Genomic DNA, 24,255 nt, shown 5'->3' on the forward strand with positions numbered 1-24,255 from the left:
CACACAGACCCCCCCTTCACCCCCCCGCCACACACAGACCCGCTTCCCCACCTCCACTCCCCCGCCACACACAGACCCGCTTCCCCACCTCCACCCCCACCACACACACACCCCTTCACCCCCCGCCATACATAGACCCGCTTCCCCACCTCCACCCGCCTGCCACACACAGACCCCCCCTTCACTCCCCCGCCACACACAGACCCACTTCCCCACCTCCACCCCCCCGCCACACACAGACCCCCCCTTCACTCCCCCGCCACACACAGACCCACTTCCCCACCTCCACCCCCCCGCCACACACAGACCCCCCCTTCACTCCCCCGCCACACACAGACCCGCTTCCCCACCTCCACTCCCCCGCCACACACAGACCCGCTTCCCCACCTCCACCCCCACCACACACACACCCCTTCACCCCCCGCCACACACAGACCCGCTTCCCCACCTCCACCCCCACCACACACACACCCCTTCACCCCCCACCACACACAGACCTGCTTCCCCACCTCCACCCCCACCACACACACACCCCTTCACCCCCCACCACACACAGACCCGCTTCCCCACCTCCACCCCCCCACCACACACAGACCCGCTTCCCCACCTCCACCACCCCGCCACACACAGACCCGCTTCCCCACCTCCACCCCCGTTCCACACACAGACCCCCCCTTCATTCCCCTGCTCCACTGCCCACCACACACAGACCCCCCCATTCACCCCCCCGCCACACACAGACCCGCTTCCCCACCTCCACCACCCCGCCACACACAGACCCACTTCCCCACCTCCACCACCCCGCCACACACAGACCCGCTTCCCCACCTCCACCCCCGTTCCACACACAGACCCCCCCTTCATTCCCCTGCTCCACCCCCCGCCACACACAGACCCACCTTCACCCCCCCGCCACACACAGACCCCCCCATTCACCCACCCACCACACACAGACCCGCTTCCCCACCTCCACCCCCCCGCCACACACAGACCCCCCCCTTCACTCCCCTGCTCCACCGCCCACCACACACAGACCCCCCCATTCACTCCCCTGCCACACACAGACCCGCTTCCCCACCTCCACCCCCCCGCCACACACAGACCCGCTTCCCCACCCCCACCCCCGCCACACACAGACCCCCCTTCACCCCCCCGCCACACACAGACCCCCCCATTCACCCCCCCACCACACACAGACCCGCTTCCCCACCTCCACCCCCCCGCCATACACAGACCCCCCCTTCACTCCCCTGCTCCACCGCCCACCACACACAGACCCCCCCATTCACTCCCCCACCACACACAGACCCCCCCTTCATTCCCCTGCTCCACCGGCCACTACACACAGACCCCCCTTCACCTCCCTGCCATACATAGACCCCCCACCTACACCCCCCCGCCACACACAGACCCTCCTTGACTCCCCCACCACACACAGACCCCCCCTCACTCCCCTGCCACACACAACCTGCTTCCCCACCACCCCCCGGCCACAGACAGACCCCCCCTTCACTCCCCTGCCACAGACAGACCCGCCCTTCACTCCCCTGCCACACACACAGCCGCTTCCCCACCTCCACCCCCCCGCCACACACAGAGCCGCTTCCCCACCTCCACCCCCCACCACACACAGACCCCCCTTCACTCCCCCGCCACACACAGACCCGCTTCCCCACCTCCACCCCTGCGCCACACACAGACCCCCCCTTCACTCCCCTGCTCCACCGCCCACCACACACAGACCCCCCCTTCACTCCCCCGCCAGACACAGACCCACCTTCACTCCCCCGCCACACACAGACCCCCATTTATTCCCCCGCCATACACAGACCCGCTACCCCACCTCCACTCACCCGCCACACACAGACCCCCCCCTCACTCCCCTGCCACACACAGACCCGCTTCCCCACCTCCACCCCCTGCCACACACAGACCCCCCCTTCACTCCCCTGCTTCACCGCCCACCACACACAGACCCCCCATTCACTCCCCCACCACACAGAGACCCGCTTCCCCACCTCCACCCCCGCGCCACACAGACCCGCTTCCCCACCTCCACCACCCCGCCACAACCCCGCCACACACAGACCCCCCCTTTACACCCCTGCTCCACCGCCCACCACACATAGACCCCACTTCACTCCCCTGCCACACACAGACTCGCTTCCCCACCTCCACCCCCCGCCACACACAGACCCCCCCTTCACTCCCCTGCCACACACAGACCCCCCCCCCTTCATTCCCCTGCTCCACCGGCCACCACACACAGACCCCCCATTACCTCCCTGCCATACATAGACCCCCCACCTACACCCCCCGCCACACACAGACCCCCCTTGACTCCCCCGCCACACACAGACCTGCTTTCCCATCACCCCCCCGCCACACACAGACCCCCCCTTTACACCCCTGCTCCAGCGCCCACCACACACAGACCCCCCTTCACTCCCCCGCCACACACAGACCCGCTTTCCCACCTCCACCCCCCGCCACACACAGACCCCCCCTTCACTCCCCTGCCACAGACAGACCCCCCCCCCTTCATTCCCCTGCTCCACCGGCCACCACACACAGACCCCCCATCACCTCCCTGCCATACATAGACCCCCCACCTACTCCCCCCCGCCACACACAGACCCCCCTTGACTCCCCCGTCACACACAGACCTGCTTTCCCATCACCCCCCCGCCACACACAGACCCCACCTTCACTCCCCTGCCATACACAGACCTGCTTCCCCACCTCCACCCCCTGCCACAAACAGACCCCCCCTTCACTCCCCTGCTCCACCGCCCACCACACACAGACCCCCCCCTTCATTCCCCTGCTCTACCGCCCACCACACACAGACCCCACTTCACTCCCCTGCCACACACAGACCCGCTTCCCCACCTCCACCCCCCGCCACACACAGACCCCCCCTTCACTCCCCTGCCACAGACAGACCCCCCCCCCCTTCATTCCCCTGCTCCACCGGCCACCACACACAGACCCCCCATCACCTCCCTGCCATACATAGACCCCCCACCTACTCCCCCCCGCCACACACAGACCCCCCTTGACTCCCCCGTCACACTCAGACCTGCTTTCCCATCACCCCCCCGCCACACACAGACCCCACCTTCACTCCCCTGCCATACACAGACCTGCTTCCCCACCTCCACCCCCTGCCACAAACAGACCCCCCCTTCACTCCCCTGCTCCACCGCCCACCACACACAGACCCCCCCTTCACTCCTCTGCCACACACAGACCCCCCCATTCACTCCCCCGCCATACAAACCCCCCCATTCACTCCCCCGCCACACACAGACCTGCTTCCCCACCTCCACCCCCCTGCCACACACAGATCCCCCTTCACTCCCCTGCTCCATCACCCAGCACACACAGACCCCCCCTTCACTCTCCCGCCACACACAGACCTGCTTCCCACTTTCACTCCCCCACCACACACATACCCTCCCTTCACTCCCCCACCACACACAGACCCTCGCTCCCCTCCCCCACCGCCCACCACACACAGACCCCCTTCCCTCCACTCCCCCACCGCCCACCACACACAGACCCCCCTCCCCTCATCCACCCCCCGCCACACACAGACCCCCTCCCCTCACTACCCACCCCCACTCCAACACAGACCCCATCCCCCTGCCACACACAGATGCCCCCTTCCCTCCCTACCTCCTACTCCAACACACGGAGACTTTTTACCCTTCACTTCTCTGCCCTTCCCACAGCCTCTTTCTCTGTCCCCCATTCCCTCCCTATTACTCACCCCACTCCATGGCTCCAGGAGAAAGAACCCCTTACTTAGCTCATCCCACTTACCCCCTTCCCAGAACTGGGAAGCCAGAGCTCTCTCTCCTTCTCCCTCCTCCCCACAGGCCTACCTCTCCCCTGCCTCCTAGCCCCCTCTCAAGGTAGCAAGAGGTAGAATCTCCTTCCCTTCACTAATCTCTCCCAGGGTGGAAACAGAGCTCCCCTTCCCTTTTTCTCCAGGCTAAAGGATGTGGAATCTTCTTCTTGACTCCCAGGTTCCCATTATCAGGGTAGGCTATATATTTACTTCCATGCATTCATGTGGGGAGGGGTGGGTGAAACAGTTTTCAAAGGAACCCTCCCCCCCCCCCCGCACACACACATACACACACATACATTTCTACTTCAGTTCTGATCAAAGGTTTCTGGGATCCTGGCAATAGCACAGCTATTACTGCAACTTCTTAGCCTTTGGAAAAGAACATGCCTTTGGCACAGATCATGCTCCCCTTTTGCGGTGCAGAATGAACTGCTAGTAAACGAGCCCTTTTTGCAACAATCAGGTTTTGACATCTTTCCACATCATGCTACTTATTTCATCTGGTGAGTGAACAGCACAAATGGTTCCTCAAGAGGTGATACTAAACAAATCTTTTATGATCTATCTCCACACCAGCCTCTTATTTACTCTTTTGTTGTTATGATCTAGGGAGACAAAACAAACCCACCGAGAAGAGATTTTAAATAATTTCTTAAACAGACCCACCTTGTCTGATTATTCCTCCATGAAATGTAAAGTATAAAATCTCGTAACAAACTCTCTGCAGAGAGAAATTTGGAATACAGCTAGAAACAGCTGAGCAGACATATTGTTGACCCAAGTTTGGGGTTTGGTTTTTGTTGTTTGTTTTTTGTTTCCCCCCTCCATTATATCTCATAGGGATGGCTCCCATTTTTTTGTATTAGGCATTTATTCTTTTCAAATCATGTTTGCAGGAACCTATGTTTGAGTGCCAATATTCCTGAAAATGAGTCAATGTATTGTCCCCAAACACCAGCTACTCTATACTATCTTACTTATTATTTCTACTACAGTAGTGCTTAGATTGAGAATGAGGTCCCATTGTGCTAGGCACTGTAGAGACCTAGAACAATAGACAGTCCCCTCTTCAAATTGTTACTGATGATGCTAGATTTATATATATATATATATTGAGATAGATAGATATATTGAATATATATATTCAAAGGGTATAAAACAGGATACAGGGACACATAACACCGTATGAAATTTCACAGTGAATAGCCATAAAAAAAAACAGGAATTTATACCCTATTTTAATCTTATGTCAGAAGGTAGCCCTAACTATAGAGTCAAGGTGGAGGGCCTCCATAATGCCTTTTGCAGTTTGTGCGAAGTGACTTCCTTTGGAATCTGAATCTAACCTAATGCAGTTACTTAGCTGTTATTTAGAAGCAAATCTATGGTCATTTTAACACTGCAATCCAGTCTGAGCTTTGGGCAGCATTCTCTCTGTCTTGCAGTTCCTGTATCAGTTAAGCAACAATGCTCCCCTTAGGCAACCCCAATGTCCCTGTTCCCTAATATCGCTCAGTGACCGTGGGAAATCTAGGGAAAGAATCTCATTGACTCCAGTGGCCTTTGGCTCAGGCCCTGGCAATGCTGTGAGATGAAAACTTGTGAATTACCATTTTCAACAGTTAATTAGAAAAGGATTTAAATACAATATTTGCTATTGCCATTTGAAAGTGCTCTTTGACCTCCACATTTATTTAGATGGCACTTCTTGGTTGTCCCTGTGTAGTTACTAAATCAATGTGTTTGCACTGCACTATTGAGGGGCATGTCACTTGCCAGTACAAGATATGTTTTTTTAAACTGCTGGGCCACTTTAATATGTGTTTGATATTCTTACTGGATGAAATTCACCCCAGAGCACAAGACCCACACAAGGCACCTGCACCACTTTTGACCCATTGATGGGGGATTGCTGGTGGAACTGCCACAGAGGTGGCTTCATGCTGCAGAAGGTGGCACTGGGGTTAGGACAGGCTCACAATATCTAGGTTTATGTCGGTCCAGTGAGCTAATCCCTCTGTTTTAGTGGCTGCTATTCCAGTCCATACGCTGCAGTAGCAGTCAGAGGAAGCAGTGCTGCAGCCTGTATTCAGCCTTAGTAGTGGATTTATTTATATTTTATTTCTACTTACAGGATTTTGTAACACGCTCCTCCCCGCAGAATCTGAGCACCCCACAGACATTAAAGGATCCATCTTCACAGCACCCTTAGGAGGTAGGGAAGTTTTGTATCTTAAGTTTACAGATGGGGAACTGGAGCCCAAGAAGGATAAATGTTCTCAGTTACATCAATACATGTCAAGAGTAACTCTGAGTTGCTACTGAGATGAGAATCTGGTCCAATGAAATTCACATAGCTTTCCAAAGGACACACAGGAAGTCTATAGCAGAACTAGGAACAGAGTCAAATGGGGTGTATTTCACCCCAGCTTGAATGAACACAGAATATCATCCTGTCTTGGACAAACATGAGGTGAAGTACATTTAGGTTGGTGCTGGAAAACCCGGGCAACAACATATAATCCAAATATTTCTCCATAATGGATTATTCAAGATCATATTTTCCAAAAAATGTCACGTCACCAAAACCTTCACAGGCATGTGTCTGTTGGGTGGCTTTCCATTGAGTTGAGGTTACTATTCCCAAGAGGTTTGATCGCATTAAAGAGTAAGGGTTACAGCAGGCTGTGGTAATTTTTCACACTGCCAGTGAAATGAATGGTGCATCCTACCCATGCTTTCCAGATGCGTCAGAATTTTCATTTTGCTGCAATGCACACCACATAATGCTGTGACAATCTGTCACTTTATGGATAAACAATATTCATTCTATTGGATTATCTCAAATATAAAAGCGTTTTTTAAATAACCGTTTGGCTCATCCTAAAAAGCTGACATTTCAGAAGATGCTAAATGAAGTTTCATGTCTGCTTCTGAGTTGATTTTGCATTGAGAGATTTCAGCAGGCTGCTCTGTGGCCCATGGGCATTGTTTTCCTTCAATTAGATGTGGAGGCAGGATTATATCTATGCCAGGCTGTCAGTTATTTTTATGGGATGAAAATCCTGAGCCCAATTCATGAATAAAATAATCCCTTGCATTATGGAGGTGCTAAGGAGATGAACCGAAGGTATACCCGTGTTATCTTTAATCTCACAGGTAACCACAGTAGTGTAGACATGGTGGCACAGGCTTCAGCATGGGTTAGCAATTCAAGTACATACTCTGGTTGTTAGCCTGTGCCACCCCATCTACCCTGCTATTGTTACCTGTGCTAGCATGATTAAAACTAACATGGGTACATCTGCCCATGTTACAATCACACGTTACTGAGCCCTGCCCTGAGCAGGTATACAATGGGGAAGAAAGCTCTACTGCACACACAGTCACACGCATGCACTATAGATCCTTGAACTTCTCTGAATTCAGATACTGCAGGTCAAGGTTTCCGTTGCCAGCGGTACACCCTTAGAGGGCATGGGGAAGCGTGAGAAATAGGAAGGACCATGATTAGGGCCCTCCCCCTGCACTGACCAACAGGGTCGACCAAATGCTATTCAGCACATACACTGCACCCTCTCAGAGGGTGATACAGTGGCCATGCTTGCCTGGTTATAATTATTACTTATTATTTGTATTACCATGGTGCCTGGGCACCATTTGGGCTAGGGCTGGCCCTGTGCTATGGGAATACAAATTTTGTAGTAAATGAAGAAGAAGAAGCAGGTAAACAAAGAAGGAGGGGATACGGCCCCAAACTCAGCTGATTCCGTGAGGTCAGCGTGGATCCCAGTGGATCCACTGGATTGTGCTAATGTCCCACCTCCTGTAGCCTCAGTTCCCTATCAGCTCAATGCCAATGGGTCTCATTTTCAGACCATCCGGTGACACAGGAAGCCTTAACCACATTGCAGTACTTTAAAAAAAGAAATCCCTTTGGGGCCTACTGAAGTGAGAATAATTTTTTTCCATTTTGTAGTCTCAGCATGTTTGACACTAAAAAATGCTACCTCCCTGACAGCAACTCAGCAGGGTTTGTTTGCTTCAGGCACTAAATGTAACTTATCTCTTGTAATTATACCCGTGCGTTATTCATGGAAAAGAGGACTTGGGCCTGAAACAAAATATAGATTCTCTGTGCCCCCTTCTCCCACACACACATAAGTAAAATTTAATTTGCCTAATAAGGTTATCACACAATTTATTATTTTTAGCATACTACAATGGTGAATTAGATGAGCTGGTTTTTGAAGTCTCTTCCTTGCACCTGGGCTGTCACTTCTTGCATCTGTGTAGATTTTCCTTTCCCAGATGCAGTCTGCAAGTGATGTATTGGATTTTCAATTTAGAAAGATGATGAAAAGTGGTCAGACTCTGCCATGTCGATTTAATTGATCATTAAGCTAAACAGCTGTAAATATCCCTTGAATAGGTGGAATCACGTGTAAAGCCATAAGCCTCTTCCCAAGTGCCAAGCTGGAATAACTTGCTGGGGAATTCTGTATGGGGGAAGAATGAGAAATCCCATCAGATCACAGCTCCTGGAATGGGGGTGGAATTCTCTGGCTAATGGCTGGAACCTCTCCTCCAAGGGACAAGGACAGCAGGTCTGCCTTGCCCACTCCACACCACAAATTTTTCCCATGGAGCCTGGAATTGCCCAACACTGAGAAAGTGTGTGCATAGTGCCCCAGGGAGACACAATGGCTTCCAGCATTCTCAGAAAGTGAGAGGGGAGTGAGTGTTAAAGGGGTGAAGTAACTTACATATTTCATTCACCTGTGTATAGTGAGTGTAGAATTGCACTCCCTTTGCACTAACGATTGCACAAGGGACAGGGCAATGGAGAATCAGGCCTAACTATTTCAGGAGCTTCCACTGGAGCAGTGTGTCTCCTATAGCAGGTTGTGCCTTAAGGGCCAGAATTTCAGGTGTTCACCACCTACAATCAGGGCCACGTTTTGAAAAGAGCTCAGTTCGCAGAAGCACTGATTATAAAACTCATGGCCAGATTTTCAAAAGAGACAGGTTGAGCACTTGTGAAACTCTGGCCCCATGGGGCCATTTTAGTCATATACCCAGAAAACTAAGGCCCAGATATGCCTCAAAGGTATTTAAGCTCCTGAATTCCATTGCTTTCACACACACATACTTTAGTGGAAGTTAGGAGTAGAGTTGCCAACCCTCCAGGATTGTCCAGGAACCTCCAGGAATGAAAGATTAATCTTTAATGAAAGATTATGTCATGTGATAAAACCTCTAGGAATTCATCCATCCAAAATTGGCAATGCTGGTTAGGAGCCTAAATACTTTGAGGAACATCTGGGCCTAAATGTGCAGGGTCACAATCCCACTCGTATGATATTGGTGGAGAAAACTGATTTTTATTTAGAGAAGTCTGTACGAAGAAAGGAAATTCCTTCTGAAAAACAACCTAAGTGCTATTTACCATTAAACAGAACAACTTTACCAACTACATTTATCCTGCTAACCAATCCTCCTTTAGACAATAAAACAGCTCATTTACTGCATCTCACTGTGAACTCAAAGCCTTTTACCCACTAATGTAGATTCTGCTTAATATTTACAATGACTGGGGCTAGCCTGGCTTACCTAAAAATTGTTTATTTAAATATTTATAGAATTTCAACTTTCAACAAGGCTTCATTCAATAAGAATAATATTGCTCTGTGGTTGCTAGTGTCCTGGAAGCTTCACAGAGGCTAATTCCAATTCCCTAGGCTAAATATATATATACATTTATGCAACAGACTATAATGATTGGAATTATATATATATGCAACAGACTATAATGATTCCATTTAGCACCATTTTATTGGGTAAATATACTTTCTAAAATACTGAGATGAATATGTAGTCACATATAATTCTGCACTTTAAGCACAGCTCTGAAAGATCTGTTGCCTTATGTCAGTGCTCACACACTTCAGTGGAACGAATGATTTTCTTCCTATTGCTTTTTTACTGCCATAAAAGTAATGGAGACCCAGCTACAAAAACACTCTGTGAAGGGTCTGGGCTACATCCACAAATTCAAGGAAAGTCTTTGGAGTGCCCTATTTGTGCTAGAAAATCCCCTATGCACATCATGCTTTTTGAGTCTTTGAGGCTTTCTGTGATGGAATGAAGAAATATAAGAGGGGTAGGTTTAAAAGTAGAATTGGGGACTGGAAATACCCAGCCAGATCCGCAACTGGTGTCTACTGGCCTATCTCCATTGATTTCAATGTTACTACCTTGGTTTATACCAGCTGAGGAGTCGGCCCACAACATTTATTCAGGCCCTGTGATAGTTTCTATCTGGCATTACCAACAATGTCTGAGTCCTCAGGCCTTTCCTCCTCTACGGCTAGGAAGATAACTTTCTCTAGACTTATTTGTGATGTAAGGACTCCTTGCTCTGGACTAAAGTGAATTACACCTATAATCACCCTGGAAAATATCACACTGACACCCACTCTAGGTCTGAAAGGGGAATTCACCTTTCCCAGCTTTGTGCACAGGATTCCCGATGCTCAGTCCTATGTTGAATTCTAGACAACAGGCCTCTCCCATTACAGTAATCCTCTCTCAGCCAGCATTGTAGGTCAAATTCATCCCTGTGGTACCTCCAGCGGCTTCAGGGGGCTTACTCTGTGTGAGAGTAGCTGGCTCTGACAATGCTGTCTGCAGAATGAAAGCATTTGAGATGAGAGCCACATTTCCACCACAGACCTAGGTAACAGCATGGAGTGTGAGATTTCAGCTGTTGTGTGAAAATATACCCGCAGGCATTCTAGGTAGGAGAGCGACTCAGAAACTCACCCAGAAAAACAGTCGCTGCTGTACACATGGCCCCTAAGGAAAGACAGCTGGAAGTGAGAGTCTGATTGAAAAGAGCCCACTCAGTTCACCAGGCCAAACCAGCTAGGGCTCTGGAAGCTAAGCAGTTTTAATGATCTCCCCTTGTAAAAGGTCAGCTCTAAGTTCATTGTGTGTCTCCTGCTCCTGAAAGGCTAAAGTTTTCAAATCCAAACTATCTCAACCAAAGGAGAGATAATGATTTCCAGCCAAACTAATCAGAAGCTATGCAGGGGAGAAAAAATAAAAGCAAAACCAAAAACAACTGCAGCTGGAGCGTCAGTGCTGCAAAAATCTGGATTGAATAGAGCTTGCTTCAATTGTCAGCAATGGAGAAGAAAGATGATAGCTAGGGTGACCAGGCAGCAAATGTGAAAAATCGGGACAGGGAGTGGGGGGTAATAGGAGCCTATATAAGAAAAAGACCCAAAAATCGCAACTGTCCCTGTAAAATGGGGACATCTGGTCACCCTAATGATAGCACCAGGAAACACTGCAATGTGCTGAGCTGGGGATAAAATGTCTCCTCATGTGGGTGTTTGGCATGTCATAAAAACTAAAGCCCCTGATCCTGCAGTGAGCTCCAGCCCACATGGAGGAGAGCTCAATTTTCCCTTTAAAGCCCTGGGCCTATGCTGGGATAGGGGGGCATCGTGCTTCTGGAGTCCCTGCTTAAGGGAAGCAGGAGGGGCACGACCACTGCTACAGGGGTGCAGCATGTGCTCCTCTGCAGCTCGCCATCCCCCTTGGCTGGTGTGGAAAGGGGGCAGAGGCACCAGGCACCTTTGTGGGTTATGAGCTACCTTAGCTTGAATCAGCCTTTGTGCTCAGGAGGGAGCAGGAACTGAAACTGTGGCAGAGGAGGAATCCTTGTACCATCCCCAGACTTATACATCTGCACTAGCCCCAAGCCAGCATCACCCATGCTAGAAGAGTGTGGCTCCTTGTCTCCCACTAGTGGCTAGTGCACATAAGAGGTTTATGAGATGGCTACAACTTCAGGCCTGAGCAAAGACTAATGAAGTCAGTAGAACGTCTCATTGATTTGAATGGACTTTAGTTCAGGAGCATGGCCTTTTAGCTCCAGCAGTAAAGGCTCAGGCTGTTAACTCTGTAGGCCCCAGGCTTTCTTTGGACAACTAACAGATGTTTCCAGATCATAGGCCCTGGTTCTCATGGGGGACTTCAATCCCCCTGACATCTGCTGGGAGAGCAATACAGCAGTGCACAGACAATCCAGGAGGTTTTTGGAGAGTGTTGGGGACAACTTCCTGGTGCAGTGCTGGAGGAACCAACTAGGGGCCGTGCTCCTCTTCACCTGCTGCTCACGAACAGGGAGGAATTGGTAGGGGAAGTAGAAGTGGGTGGCAACCTGGACCATGAGATGGCTGAGTTCAGGATCCTGACAAAAGGAAGAAAGGAAAGCAGCAGAATATGGACCCTGGACTTCAGAAAAGCAGACTTTGACACCCTCGGGAACTGATGGGCAGGATCTCATGGGAGGCTAATATGAGGGGGAAAGGAGTCTAGGAGAGCTGGCTGTATTTTAAAGAAGCCTTATTGAGGGTGCAGGAACAAACCATCCCGATGTGCAGAAAGAATAGAAAATATGGCAGGCAACCAGGTTGGCTTACCAGAGAAATCTTCAGTGAGCTTAAAACACAAAAAGGAGCTTACAAGAAGTGGAAACTTGGACATATGACTAGGGAGGAGTATAAAAATATTGCTCAAGCATGCAGGGGTGTAATCAGGAAGGCAATTAGAGTTGCAGCTAGCAAGGGATGTGAAGGGTGAAGGGTAACAAGAAAGGTTTCTACAGGTATGTTAGCAACAGGAAGGAGGTTAGGGTAAGTGTGGGACCCTTACTGAATGGGGGAGACAACGTAGTGACAGATGGTATGGAAAAAGCTGAAGTACTCAATGCTTTTTTTGCCTCAGTCTTCAAAGACAAGGTCAACTCCCAGACTGCTGCACTGGGCAGCACAGTATGGGGAGGAGGGAGCAGCCCTCAGTGGTAAAAGAACAGGTTAAGGACTATTTAGAAAAGCTGGACGAGCACAAGTCCATGGGGCTGGATGTGCTGCGTCCGAGGGTGCTGAGGGAGATAGCTGATGTGATTGCACAGCCATTGGCCATTATCTTTGAAAACTCGTGGTGACCGGGGGAGGTCCCAGACTTTTGGAAAAAGGCAAATATAGTGCCCATCTTTAAAAAAGGGAAGAAGGAGAATCCGGGGAACTACAGACTGGTCAGCCTCACCCCTGGAAAAATCATGGAGCAGGTCCTCAAGGAATCAATTTTGAAGCACTTGGAGAAGAGGAAGGTGATCAGGAACAGTCAACATGGATTCACCAATGGCAAATCATTCCTGACCAACCTGATTGCCTTCTATGATGTGATAACTGACTCTGTGGATACGGGGAAAGCGGTGGACGTGATATATCTTGATGTTAGCAAAGCTTTTGATATGGTCTTCCACAGTATTCTTGCCAGCAATTTAAAGAAGTATGAATTGGATGAATGGACTATAAGGTGGATAGAAAGCTGGCTAGATGGTTGGGCTCAACAGGTAGTGTGATCAACAGCTTAATGTCTAGTTGGCAGCTGGTATCAAGCAGAGTGCTCCAGAGGTCAGTCCTGGGGCCGGTTTTGTTCAACATCTTCATTAATAATCCGGATGATGGGATGGATTGAATCCTCAGCACGTTCGCAGATGACACTAAATTGTGGGGAGAGGTAGATATGCTGGAGGGAAGGGATATGGTCCAGAATGACCGAGACAAATTGGAGGATTGGGCCAAAAGAAATTTGATGAGGTTCAACAAGGACAAGTGCAGAGTCCTGCACTTAGGATGGAAGAATCCTATGCACGGAAAAAGGCTGGGGACCGGCTGGCTAAGCAACAGTTCTGCAGAAAAGGACCTGGGGATTACAGTGGACAAGAAACTGGATATGAGTCAACAGTGTGCCTTTGTTGCCAAGAAGGATAACAGCATATTGAGCTGCATTAGTAGGAGCATTGCCAGCAGATCGAGGGAAGTGATTATTCCCCTTTATTTGGCACTGGTGAGGCCATATCTGGAGTACTGTGTTCCGTTTTGGGCCCCCCACTACAGAAGGGATGTGGACAAATTGGAGAGAGTCCAGCGGAGGGCAACGAAAATGATTAGGGGGCTGGGGCACATGACTTATGAAAAGAGGCTGGGGGACTGTGCTTATTTAGTCTGCAGAAGAGAAGAATGAGGGGGGATTTGATAGCAGCCTTCAACTATCTGAGGGGGGGTTCCAAGGAGGGCCCAGCTTGACAAAGCCTTGGCTGGGATGATTTAGTTGGGGTTGGCCCTGCTTTGAGCAGGGGGTTGGACTAGATGACCTCCTGAGGTCCCTTCCAACCCTGATAGTCTATGATTCTATGAAATGCTGCTACCAGCCCAAGGATGATGCTTGGAGAGTACAGGTTAGTTAGCACATGGCACAAATGCTGATGCTCAGTGTCAGGGTTCCTTCCTCACTCTGAACTCTAGGGTACAGATGTGGGGACCCCCATGAAAGACTCCCTAAGCTTATTCTTACCAGCTTAGGTTAAAAACTTCCCCAGGTACAAACTTTGCCTTGTCCTTGAACCGTATGCTGCCACCACCAAGCGGTTTAACCAAAGAACAGGGAAAGAGACCACTTGGAGACGTCTTTCCACAAAATATCCCCCCAAGTCCTACACCCCCTTTCCTGAGGAAGGCTTGATAATAATCCTCACCAATTTGTACAGGTGAACACAGACCCAAACCCTTGGATCTTAAGAACAATGAAAAATCAATCAGGTTCTTAAAAGAAGAATTTTAATTAAAGAAAAGGTAAAAGAATCACCTCTGTAAAATCAGGATGGAAAATACTTTACAGGATATTCAGATTCAAAACACAGAGGATCTCCCTCTGGGCAAAACCTTAAAGTTACAGAAAACAGGAATAAACCTCCCTCTTAACACAGGGAAAATTCACATAAAACAAAAGATAAACTAATCCGCCATGCCTAGCTTACCTATACTGGTTGCAATATTGGAGACTTGGATTAGGATGGGTTGGAGAAAATGGATTTCTGTCTGGCCTCTCTCAGTCCCAAGAGAGAACAAACACGTAAACAAAGAGCACAAACAAAAGCCTTTCCCCCGCCCCGAGATTTGAAAGTATCTTGTTCCCTTATTGGTCCTTTGGGTCAGGTGCCAGCCAGGTTAGCTGAGCTTCTTAACCCTTTACAGGTAACAGGATGTTGCCTCTGGCCAGGAGGGATTTTATAGCACTGTATACAGAAAGGTGGTTACCCTTCCCTTTATATTTATGAGACTCAGTATGGCTAGTTAAGGCTGCAAAAATCTGTGGGAAATTCACTCCACTCCTCTACTTTCTGCCATGTGTTTTAACTGCAGTTTTGATTTTTCCTTTTGCCCTTTTCCTTTCTTCCTTTGGCTCTTTGCTTAAGTCTCTCCTGAGGACCAGGATGCTGATTTGTATTCTGGGTCAGCCTGTGCTTCTAGAGAGCCTGCTCTGCTTTTCTCCTGATACACTAGGAAGTGTACATCATTGTATATGTTTGCTTGTCAAAAAAAAAAAAATACGGGTGGCCCTGGAATGCATTTGTGCGGGGCAAAGAGTAGGAGGAGAGGGAACAAGAGGACAAAGGTTTTTTAATGCAGAATATTCCCGCAAGATGCTAAGTGGCTATGTCCTGCTCTCTGCTGTGCTGCAGCAGCCAAGGGGGAGGAGGATGTAGAGCTGCAGACAGGAGTACACAGGGGACCGAATCCAACCCTGGCCCATGCACCACAGCCCTGATGGAAAGGCAACAATGTCAACCTGTCCCCAAGCTGCTGAGTGCATACCCCACCATCTGCCTCATGCCCTAGCTGGGGGCACTTGCTTCTTTTTTCAAAACAACATAACATATGCTCCACTGCACATTCCCCGGGGGCCCTGCCCTGAACAGCCTTGTTTGGGGAGCAGATCATATGATAACAAGCATCCCTGCTCCCCCACTGAATGCTGTATATGCTTTGACTGTATATTTTTTTACTGATGTTTTGGTGTTTGTTTGGCCCTTCTGCAAATGTCCGCACTACTTCTGGGCTGTGAAACAGCCACATGAGCTCTTGGTGCTTGGTTTAGCCCACATCTGCCTAAATGCAAAGTTTCTTGCACCTTCCTCTGAAGCACCTGATGGTGGTCGCTGTCAGAGACCGGGTACTGGACGAGACAGACCTCGGCTCTGATCCAGTCTGGCAATCCCTACGAGATGTTTTAAAGACATTGTCAGAAATGTTTTAACCTATTTGGGTAAAATTCATCCCAGAAAGGAGGGCCTATGGGAGGAACTCCAACCAGTTCAAGCCCTGTGGAGGTACTGTGCAAGGGGGATACATGGAGACTTTGGCAACCCAGCACACCACGTTGGGTTTTTCAGGCAATGCCCATGCCATCTTCAGCTTGGGCACGTTGCTTGTGTGTTGTACCCCTTTCTGGGTCTGTCTTTCTAGAATGTAAGTGGTTCAGGGCAGGGCCAGCTGTCCCACACTAAAAAAATACAATAAAAGAACATTACTGAGGTTGCAAAGTCAAGCACTCGGAAGTTCGGAAATGCTATGTCTCAGGCTGGCTGGCCCTGTCAAGGGAGATGGGTCTCAGCCCACCTATGACACAAACAACTCTCATCCCAGGGCGGGGAAATGAAGAAGATCATGTGACTCAGTCAGGCCCCTGAGTTAGAGAAGGAGAAGGCCTCACGCGATAGCTGCCTGGAGAGAAAAGGGGAGGAGGTTCTGAGAAGAGCACTATGCAGATAGAGGCCTGTGGAAGACTCCAGGTAGGCAAGCTGGGGCATGGCTGCTCAGGAAAGATCAGGGACTAACCCAGAGGATCGAAGGAGAGGCTGAGAGGAGAGATGTAAATACCCTGGGCAGGGTGAAAGATGAGCCTAGACCGTGGGCAGAAGAATTAGAGAAGATAGACTCCTTAGGAAGGAGGTGCTGGGCCCAGCTTGAGACAGGAACAAAGACACTGTGTGTTTTGTGTTTGGTTTTTGTGCTAAGGAACCCTGCTACCTTGCAAGGGGTTCACTTTTGTTTTTTACAACTGATTTAGCTAGAGGGCCAAGTGGCTGCAGCAGCTATACGAGGTGGTGGAGTTTTTGAGGACCTATGAGAAGGGGGAAACTGCAGCAGGGCTGCTGCAGAGCCAGCCCTGCCTGTGAGAAGGTGCTCTGGAAGTGTTGTGCCCCCAATGTGTGCCAAGATGAAGGTTGCTTGTCCCCCCCGCAAAAAATCCCTTTCACGTGTTTCAAAAATATTTTGCTCGAGGCAAACTCCGGGTATGGAAAACTTCAGCTCAAATAGATAATGTTTGGCACAGTTATAAGCAACTGACAACACAGTCTTATAATAGGAAATGTTGGGCAGGGTTAATAATAGGAGTGCTAGAGCCATGCCTATAATAATGGCCATCCCAAACCAGCCTCCAGGCTTGGTCTACATTAGGAAATTAGGTCAGTATAAGTTAGGTCACTGAAGGCTGTGAAAAATCCCCTCCCCCAGCAATGCAATTAAACCGACCTAACCCCTGGGGTAGACAGTGCTACGCTGATGGGAGAATTCTCCCATTGACCTAGCTACCACCTGTCCGGGAGGCGGATTATCTACGCTGACAGGAGAATCCCACCCACCGGTGTAGCTAGTGTCTTCACTGAAGTGCTACAGTGATGCAGCTATGCCACTGCAGCATTTTCAGTGTAGATAAACCCCCGACAGATAGCCTAGAGCAGCGGTTCTCAAACTGTGGGTCAGGACCCCAAAGTGGGTTGCGACCAAAGCCCGATCCCCACTGCCTGGGGCCACAAAGCCTGAGGGTGTCAGCTCTGGGTGGCGAGGCTCAGGGTACAGGCCCCTGCCTGTGGCTGAAGCCCTTGGACTTTGGCCCCCCATCCAAAGGGGGCTCAGGCTTCATTTCTCCCCCCATCCCCTCCGGAGTCATGTAATTACTTTTGTTGTCAGAAGGGGGTCACGGTGCAATGAAGTTTGAGAACCCCTGGTCTAGAGAATCTGCTAGCTGTAGCTGCTCCCAGGAGCCTCCTAAAACAAGGTGACCATAGTTTTATAATTAAGATCTGGGTCACTTCTGTGGTGCCATTTTTAGGGTCGTGAATACCCAGACAAAAGACGCAGGTACACATTTATATTTTTGAATGAGTGTGGGTGTTGCTGCTGCTGTCTTCTGACTCAGTAGTTACATGGCCATATTCCTCAGCCTGGAGGATTTCCCGTAGTAACTCACTCTCTCAGCGAGGTTGTTCTGGAGCACTGAGTGAGGCCCATTAACGCTGGCTCGGGTCAAAATTACAGCTGGAGGACTGTCCACCCTCCTTTGACTTTTCTCTTCACCCCCAAACACCGTTGCTAGCAGTGACTGCTTGTTCCACTTTGTTCTACTCACTGTAGAAGTACTTCTTGGACAAATCTAAAGAAATCAAATGCTTTGACTGATGAAATGGAAAAGCTGGGACCTTTTGGGTGTCCCGAAAAGTTCTTGGGACATCGAGGCATTGCATGAAAACACTGGACTGTCTCTGTAACACTAGGATATATGACACCTCCTCTTTGGAGGACAGGGAAATGTACTGTAGCCTCTAGCTGAATCCTCTTCTACGGGAATATGCAAATCCTCCATCAATCTGTTGCTCTCCTAGCACCCTTAATTACCCAGAACCATGGAGAGTCCTCACTGGCATCAGCGAAACCTGCCTCTAGTGCAAAGAGAGACTCCGTGACTTGCCCAGGGTCACATCGGAAATCTGTGGCATAGCTGTAGGAAGTGTTGCCTAGTGGTCAGAACACTGGACTCGGCCCCTGGAGACCTGAGTTCTATTCCTGGCTGGGAGACCTTGGGCAGTTGCTTTCCTGTGCTGCAGTTTCCCCATTTGTAAAATGGGGATAATGATACTGATGTCCTTTGAGACCCACTGATGAAAAGAGCTAGGTTTGTTTATTTTATTAACCCAGTGCTCTAGTCTCAAGGCCATCCTCCTTCTCTTCTTCCTTCACAGACCCTGGTAAATAAGCAGCCCATGACAAAGTCAATTGTAACATGATTTAACATTTCAGCCATGAGTTTTCTGGCTTTAGTCAGCCCCAGTTACTGTCTTAATCACATTTTGTCCTCTAATCTTCTCCTAATATTGTCTGTTAACTGATCTGGTTCTTGCTTTTAAGGAAAAATGCTGGCATCTGTTGTTAGTTAATAAAAATGTATGGGGGACCAAGTGGGGTGGGAGAAAGCAGTTAGCGAATAGGTACGCAAGGTGGTATTTTTAAAATGAACTTCTGTTGTTGGGAAAACATGTGCCCCTCCCAAAATTGCCTACACTCCATAATGAAATGGAATCATTTACATATGTCATATATTGCGTGTTGTACACTGATTTTAGAAACCATATGTCATGATGTACCCACGCACAACAAAACACTAAAATATATGGGGGTAGATCCTCGCTGGCAGAAACCCACCTGGCCCCTTTCAAGGGAATGGAGCTACATCATTTATGCCAGTGGAGGGTCTGGCCCAGAGACAGTACATTGAAATGTTTCAGCTCTCTCCTGGCAGAGTGCTTCTTTACTGATCAGTGGCAGGCAGGTCTTTGGCATGAATCAGTTCGTCCCACTAGAGAAGGTGTGGGAGGGATAAGTTCTGTCAACCAGAATTTATCTGCCAGCTCGGCCATCGTGACAATATTGAGCTAATCATCTGAAAGTAGCTTAGGAGGAGGAAAGTGGGAATGGCAGGCAAGGAGATGGTGTGATGGGGTATATGAACCCCACCTTGGTCAGGAAAGGGATAACAGGCTGTTATAGGCTGAGTCAGCCTCTGCTTGCTACACCAACAATAGGTGTCAGGCTTAGAGGGAGGGGTTAAAAGAGGATGTGTAATTTATACCTCTTGCTGAGGACTGTGCTTAAGGGAACACATGGTGACTGTAGCCCATCATTTCTCAGTGATCTCATTTCCAAGACCATTTATTTGGGGTTCAGGTAAAACTTTGGTGTTTACAACTAAGGCCTCTTTTAAAAAAACCCAAAACTCCGCTTTCACTAGCTAAAACTGATGAAGCAGGTTGAAGTTTTCAAGCACTACATAAGGGCTTGGTGTTATTAACTGTCTTCTCCTTGAGGTGAATTGGTATTTCCTGCCCAGATATGGCAGTGGACAAAAATACGGAATCAGCTGTGGCAACAAAGGTCTTGCCACAGAAGAGGAGAGGTGGGCTGGCTGATATGAAGGCCTCAGCCATCCCTAGAGTCCTAATGCAGAGACTGAGAGGAGTCAAAGTTCAGTGAATTCCAAAAATGAGGCTATAAATCTGAAAAGGTAGGGGAGAGTACAAAATATCCTTCCAGCCAAGTGATGCTCATAAATAGCTCAGGACAACAAGGAGGCCCCAATGCAAAAAATCTACCATAGAGACCGAGGACCTGATTCAAAGGCCACTGAAGTTCATGGAAAAACTCCTATTGATTTCAGTGGGCTTTGGGTCAGGCTTTGAAAGATGATGAGCTATGAACGCTTGGGACATCTAGTAAAACTGTTCCATGCGTGTCAGAGAGAGGAGCAGATCCCCGTCTCTGGCTCACCACCCTTTTAGTCCATTATTTCAATCTTAACAATGGCCACTAGACAGAATGAAATGAGCTTGTGATTGGATGTCTGTAGTTCAAAATGAAATAAGCTTGTGATTGGATGTCTATGGCCTCGAGCAATTGGGGTGGGGGTGGGGGGGAGAATGGGGACAGCCGGGCACTGGGCCTAATTGAAATTTATGAACTAGTTGAATAATAGGAGAAATCAGTCTGTGTAAGTAACAGATGTAAGTAACACAGAAAACTCGGTAGTGCATCAGGGATATGTCAGGAGCTTCACTGTTTGGATCCAGATTTCAAGCATGGAATAGGTCTGGAATGTTTGGGAGCTGTAGTCTTGTTTTGGCCAATAAGAGGTAGGGATCAAGCAAAATTCAGATCTGGATTCTGAACTCTCCACCACACCAAAACTTAGGGGTGTTTGGCACTGGGGTTTTGGTTTGTTCATGTCTTTAAATTGCAGTGGAGGGCAATAGACTGTGTAAGGCCTTTTTCTCCAATTGCTACACTACATTAACTAACCTGAACCCATTCATACAACACATGCAACAGATGGAAACATTCAGGCCTCCTAAATTTTCCCTGCAGTTTGAGTCCCTTCCTAGCAAAGCACAGCATCTTTTGATTTTACTTGTGAAGGCTGCATTTTTTCCCTCTCATCCATTTTGGTTTGAAAGTGGTGGCTCTATTTTTTGAGGGGGAGTTGGGGACAGAAAGGCTCAGAATATTTTTAGCATTTCATATAAACCATGCAAATGTCTCCTATCACATAGACAGCCCAGCTATGGAAGCTATTACGAGTAACCTGGCAGATGCTGCATTATCATCCAGCTAAACAAATGCTGTGCTGTCTGTTGGTTTCCCCTAGGAATCCAAGAAGTGTTTATTTCCACTGTAGATAATTTACTCTTCCACAAAACTTCTCTTCTTAATTACTCTCCATGCAAATCAGTATTTTCTTAAATGTCAGTGCCAGAGCCAATGAGAACACAGCTGACTGGGATTATGACACTTCTGAGCCTGCTAGGTCTTTCAATAGGAGTGGGATCCAGTTTGGGTGTGTTTTTTGATAACACCTCTGAACCCCAATGCCTAGTACACAACTTGGGAGAAAGGATGCCCTTGTTGAAGAGTCAAACAGTCCTCCCTCCATTCAGTTATAGTCAGAGAGTCCAAAATACACACCAGTGTACTTCAAAAGGTCTTCCTGCAAAACCACACTTGGCATTCAGCGAAAGAAACAAGCAATGCCTACTCACCCTCCCTCTCCCTCATGCTTTGAAAAAAGCTTGGTGGGTTTTCATTATACGTCGTTAAACCTGATAACCAGGTCTGCCCCCAACTGAAGAGAGACTCTGAGGGTATCATCAGACCTTCCCTTTCTATGTCTGGATTCAGGGTTGCAAATGACTATTATCCAAGTCATTGACAAAAGTATTGAATAGTAGTGGGCCCAGGTCAGAACCCTGTGGGACCCCACTTAATATGCCCTTTCCAGTTTGACAGTGAACCATTGATATCTTCTCCTTGAATACAGTTTTGCAACCAGTTGGGCATGCGCCTTGTAGTAATTTCATCTAGGCCACATTTCCCCAGTTTGCTTATGAGCATGTCATGTTGGGCAGCGCTTCAGGGCATAAGCAAAATGGGTTAGTTTTGCTCAGAGGGCAGGTTATCCCAGTATGGATCAGATGTATGTCCGATATCTTTCTCCTGCAGGATATAGCTAGATCTATTCCAGGAGGCAATGCTGGCCACCTGTTACAATGGTTCAGTACCTAAGGATAAGATGGGTGTGTGTGTGGGGGGGGGGTCCTCCCTAGGAGATGGCATGATACATTTACCTACTATTGTTGCTAATGTCACCTGCTGTTTACTTGTGTGGACTGCTATGGATTGGGAAGCAAATGCTGCTCAGGCAGAATGTGAACCCTGGTGGCATATTTGACTATTATGCTGACAAACCTTTTTGCAACAGACTGCGATAGCTGCACTTCCCCAAAGGACACGTGTATATATTCCTTTGTGCAGCTCCAGCCAGGATGGCAGATCTGAGTCATGTGCTTGGGATCTCAGCTGTCCCCAGTGTGTTTTGGTTAGATGTAAAGTTTAATAACTTCAGACTATCATCTTCTGAGGCTCTACGTGCATGCTCTTTTGGTTCTGCCCTGTCTCTGTTTCCTTGTTCTTAGTTGCGCCTCATTCCCAAAAGGCTTGAATGCAGATGGAATCTCTTTACTCTTTCATCCGTTTAGAAATTTGCAGATCAGTGATAGCTGGGTATGTTTAAGAGCACCTGAGATGTATATAGACTGGGAAGGCCAGCCTCTGTCTGCTAAGGTCTCATCTGACAGAGGCAGAGCTAAACATATTTCCAGACATCAGTTTTCAAGTGGAATTAATATATGTGCTTTGTGGGGGTAGTTGTCTGTAAAGGTACAAGTATTAGAAATACTGAGCATTCCGTGAAGACAACTTCTACCAGGAAACATCACAAAGGAAGGTGAATCAAGTCATCTACAAGATTCTCATGGACACTGGAACTTCTTCAGCTTTAAGGTGGGGCACACTCTACTGCAGGGGGTGATAATTCTCGTTCACCTTTGGAAGACGTTAGCGGGATTCAGAAAGGGATCTAACAGCTCAGTGGATAACGAGAACATCCTGAGTTGTAACAGCAAGGGTTAAAAATAACCTAGGGTTTGGATGGTATGTAAATCCTCATGCTTCAGCGCGTATGCTAACCTCAAACTGTCCAATTGGGGGGGCAACTTCTGCAGCGGATTACAGGTTATTGCACAACGGCCTATTGCACGATACCTTGCACCTTCCTCTGAAGCAGCTGGTACTGGTCACTGCCAGAGACGGGATACTGGAGTAGAGGGACCATGGTTCTAAGCCAGTGTGGGAATTCCTTTGTCACTAATATAATCGTGTGTGGGCAGTAAGATCTAATGGTTTGTACGTATGGCTGGGGCTGAAGAACTTCTCAGTTCCAGTTGTGCCTCTGCCAGTAGTTCTCTACCTCAGTTTCCACTATCCACATACTGGGGTAATAATTCTTACCTACCATGTGGAGGAGTGGGGTGATATAAGCTTGATTATGTTAATGTTTTTAAAGTGATAAGTACTATGTCACAAAATATAATCTTTTATTATCTCTCTGTCATTTTATGAACTGTGCATGTGTGGAAATTGGCTTAGTATTTACCAGCAATTTCCTGTACAGGACACAAAATTTACTGAGTTAAATGGCTGTACAAGAGTTATGGCAAGCTAGCGCAATGCAACTTTAACCTTAAAGGAGCACATCAACAGCAGAAGTAAGTTATACGCTCAGCCCCTTGAATAACTTATGGATAATATGCAAGAAATGAGAAAACAGAACATCAGTGTCTGTCAGGATTCAGGTGATAATTCTATGTTACCAAACAGTGACGTTGAATAGATGTGGCCAGTGAATTCTGGGCAGAGGAGGTGGTGGTGGGGTCTGGGTCTGGATTACGGTTAATCTATGGTTTGGATTGGCAGTCAGTTAGGGCTTGGCTTCCATGTTGTGGAAATCTTGTAGACTTGTCTCAGAAGTTGTAGGCCAATAATGACAGAACTTTCTCAAGAGTGACTGATCTTGACTGATTCCTGCCATTTTTGGACTGCGACTTCACAGCTGTTCTTGGAAGAGTTGGCCATGTACAAATCAGAATGGGGAAACAAGTTCTTGGGCCTTTTGGTTCTAGGACCAATCTGAACCCAGGGCCATATTTGAAAAGATTCAGACCCAAGGTCTCTGATTCTCCTAGATGGGACTTTATTTCTTTCAAAATGAAAATTAAATGGTTTGTTGGGCAACTAACATTTAACTGC

General features: G+C 48.4%; 1 protein-coding gene across 1 annotated transcript in view; it reads right to left on the reverse strand.

The window, feature by feature from the left end:
* Nucleotides 1-8,054: 8,054 nt before the first annotated feature.
* Nucleotides 8,055-24,255, reverse strand: part of SHLD1 (shieldin complex subunit 1) — a 91,265-nt gene continuing 75,064 nt past the window's right edge. Inside the window, exon 6 of the mRNA XM_048842518.2 lies at nucleotides 8,055-8,358. The gene's annotated coding sequence lies outside the window, so the exon portion shown is untranslated. The remainder of the gene's footprint in view (nucleotides 8,359-24,255) is intronic.

Source organism: Caretta caretta, chromosome 3 (genome assembly GCF_965140235.1).
Source record: "Caretta caretta isolate rCarCar2 chromosome 3, rCarCar1.hap1, whole genome shotgun sequence".
Taxonomy (NCBI): Eukaryota; Metazoa; Chordata; order Testudines; family Cheloniidae; genus Caretta; species Caretta caretta.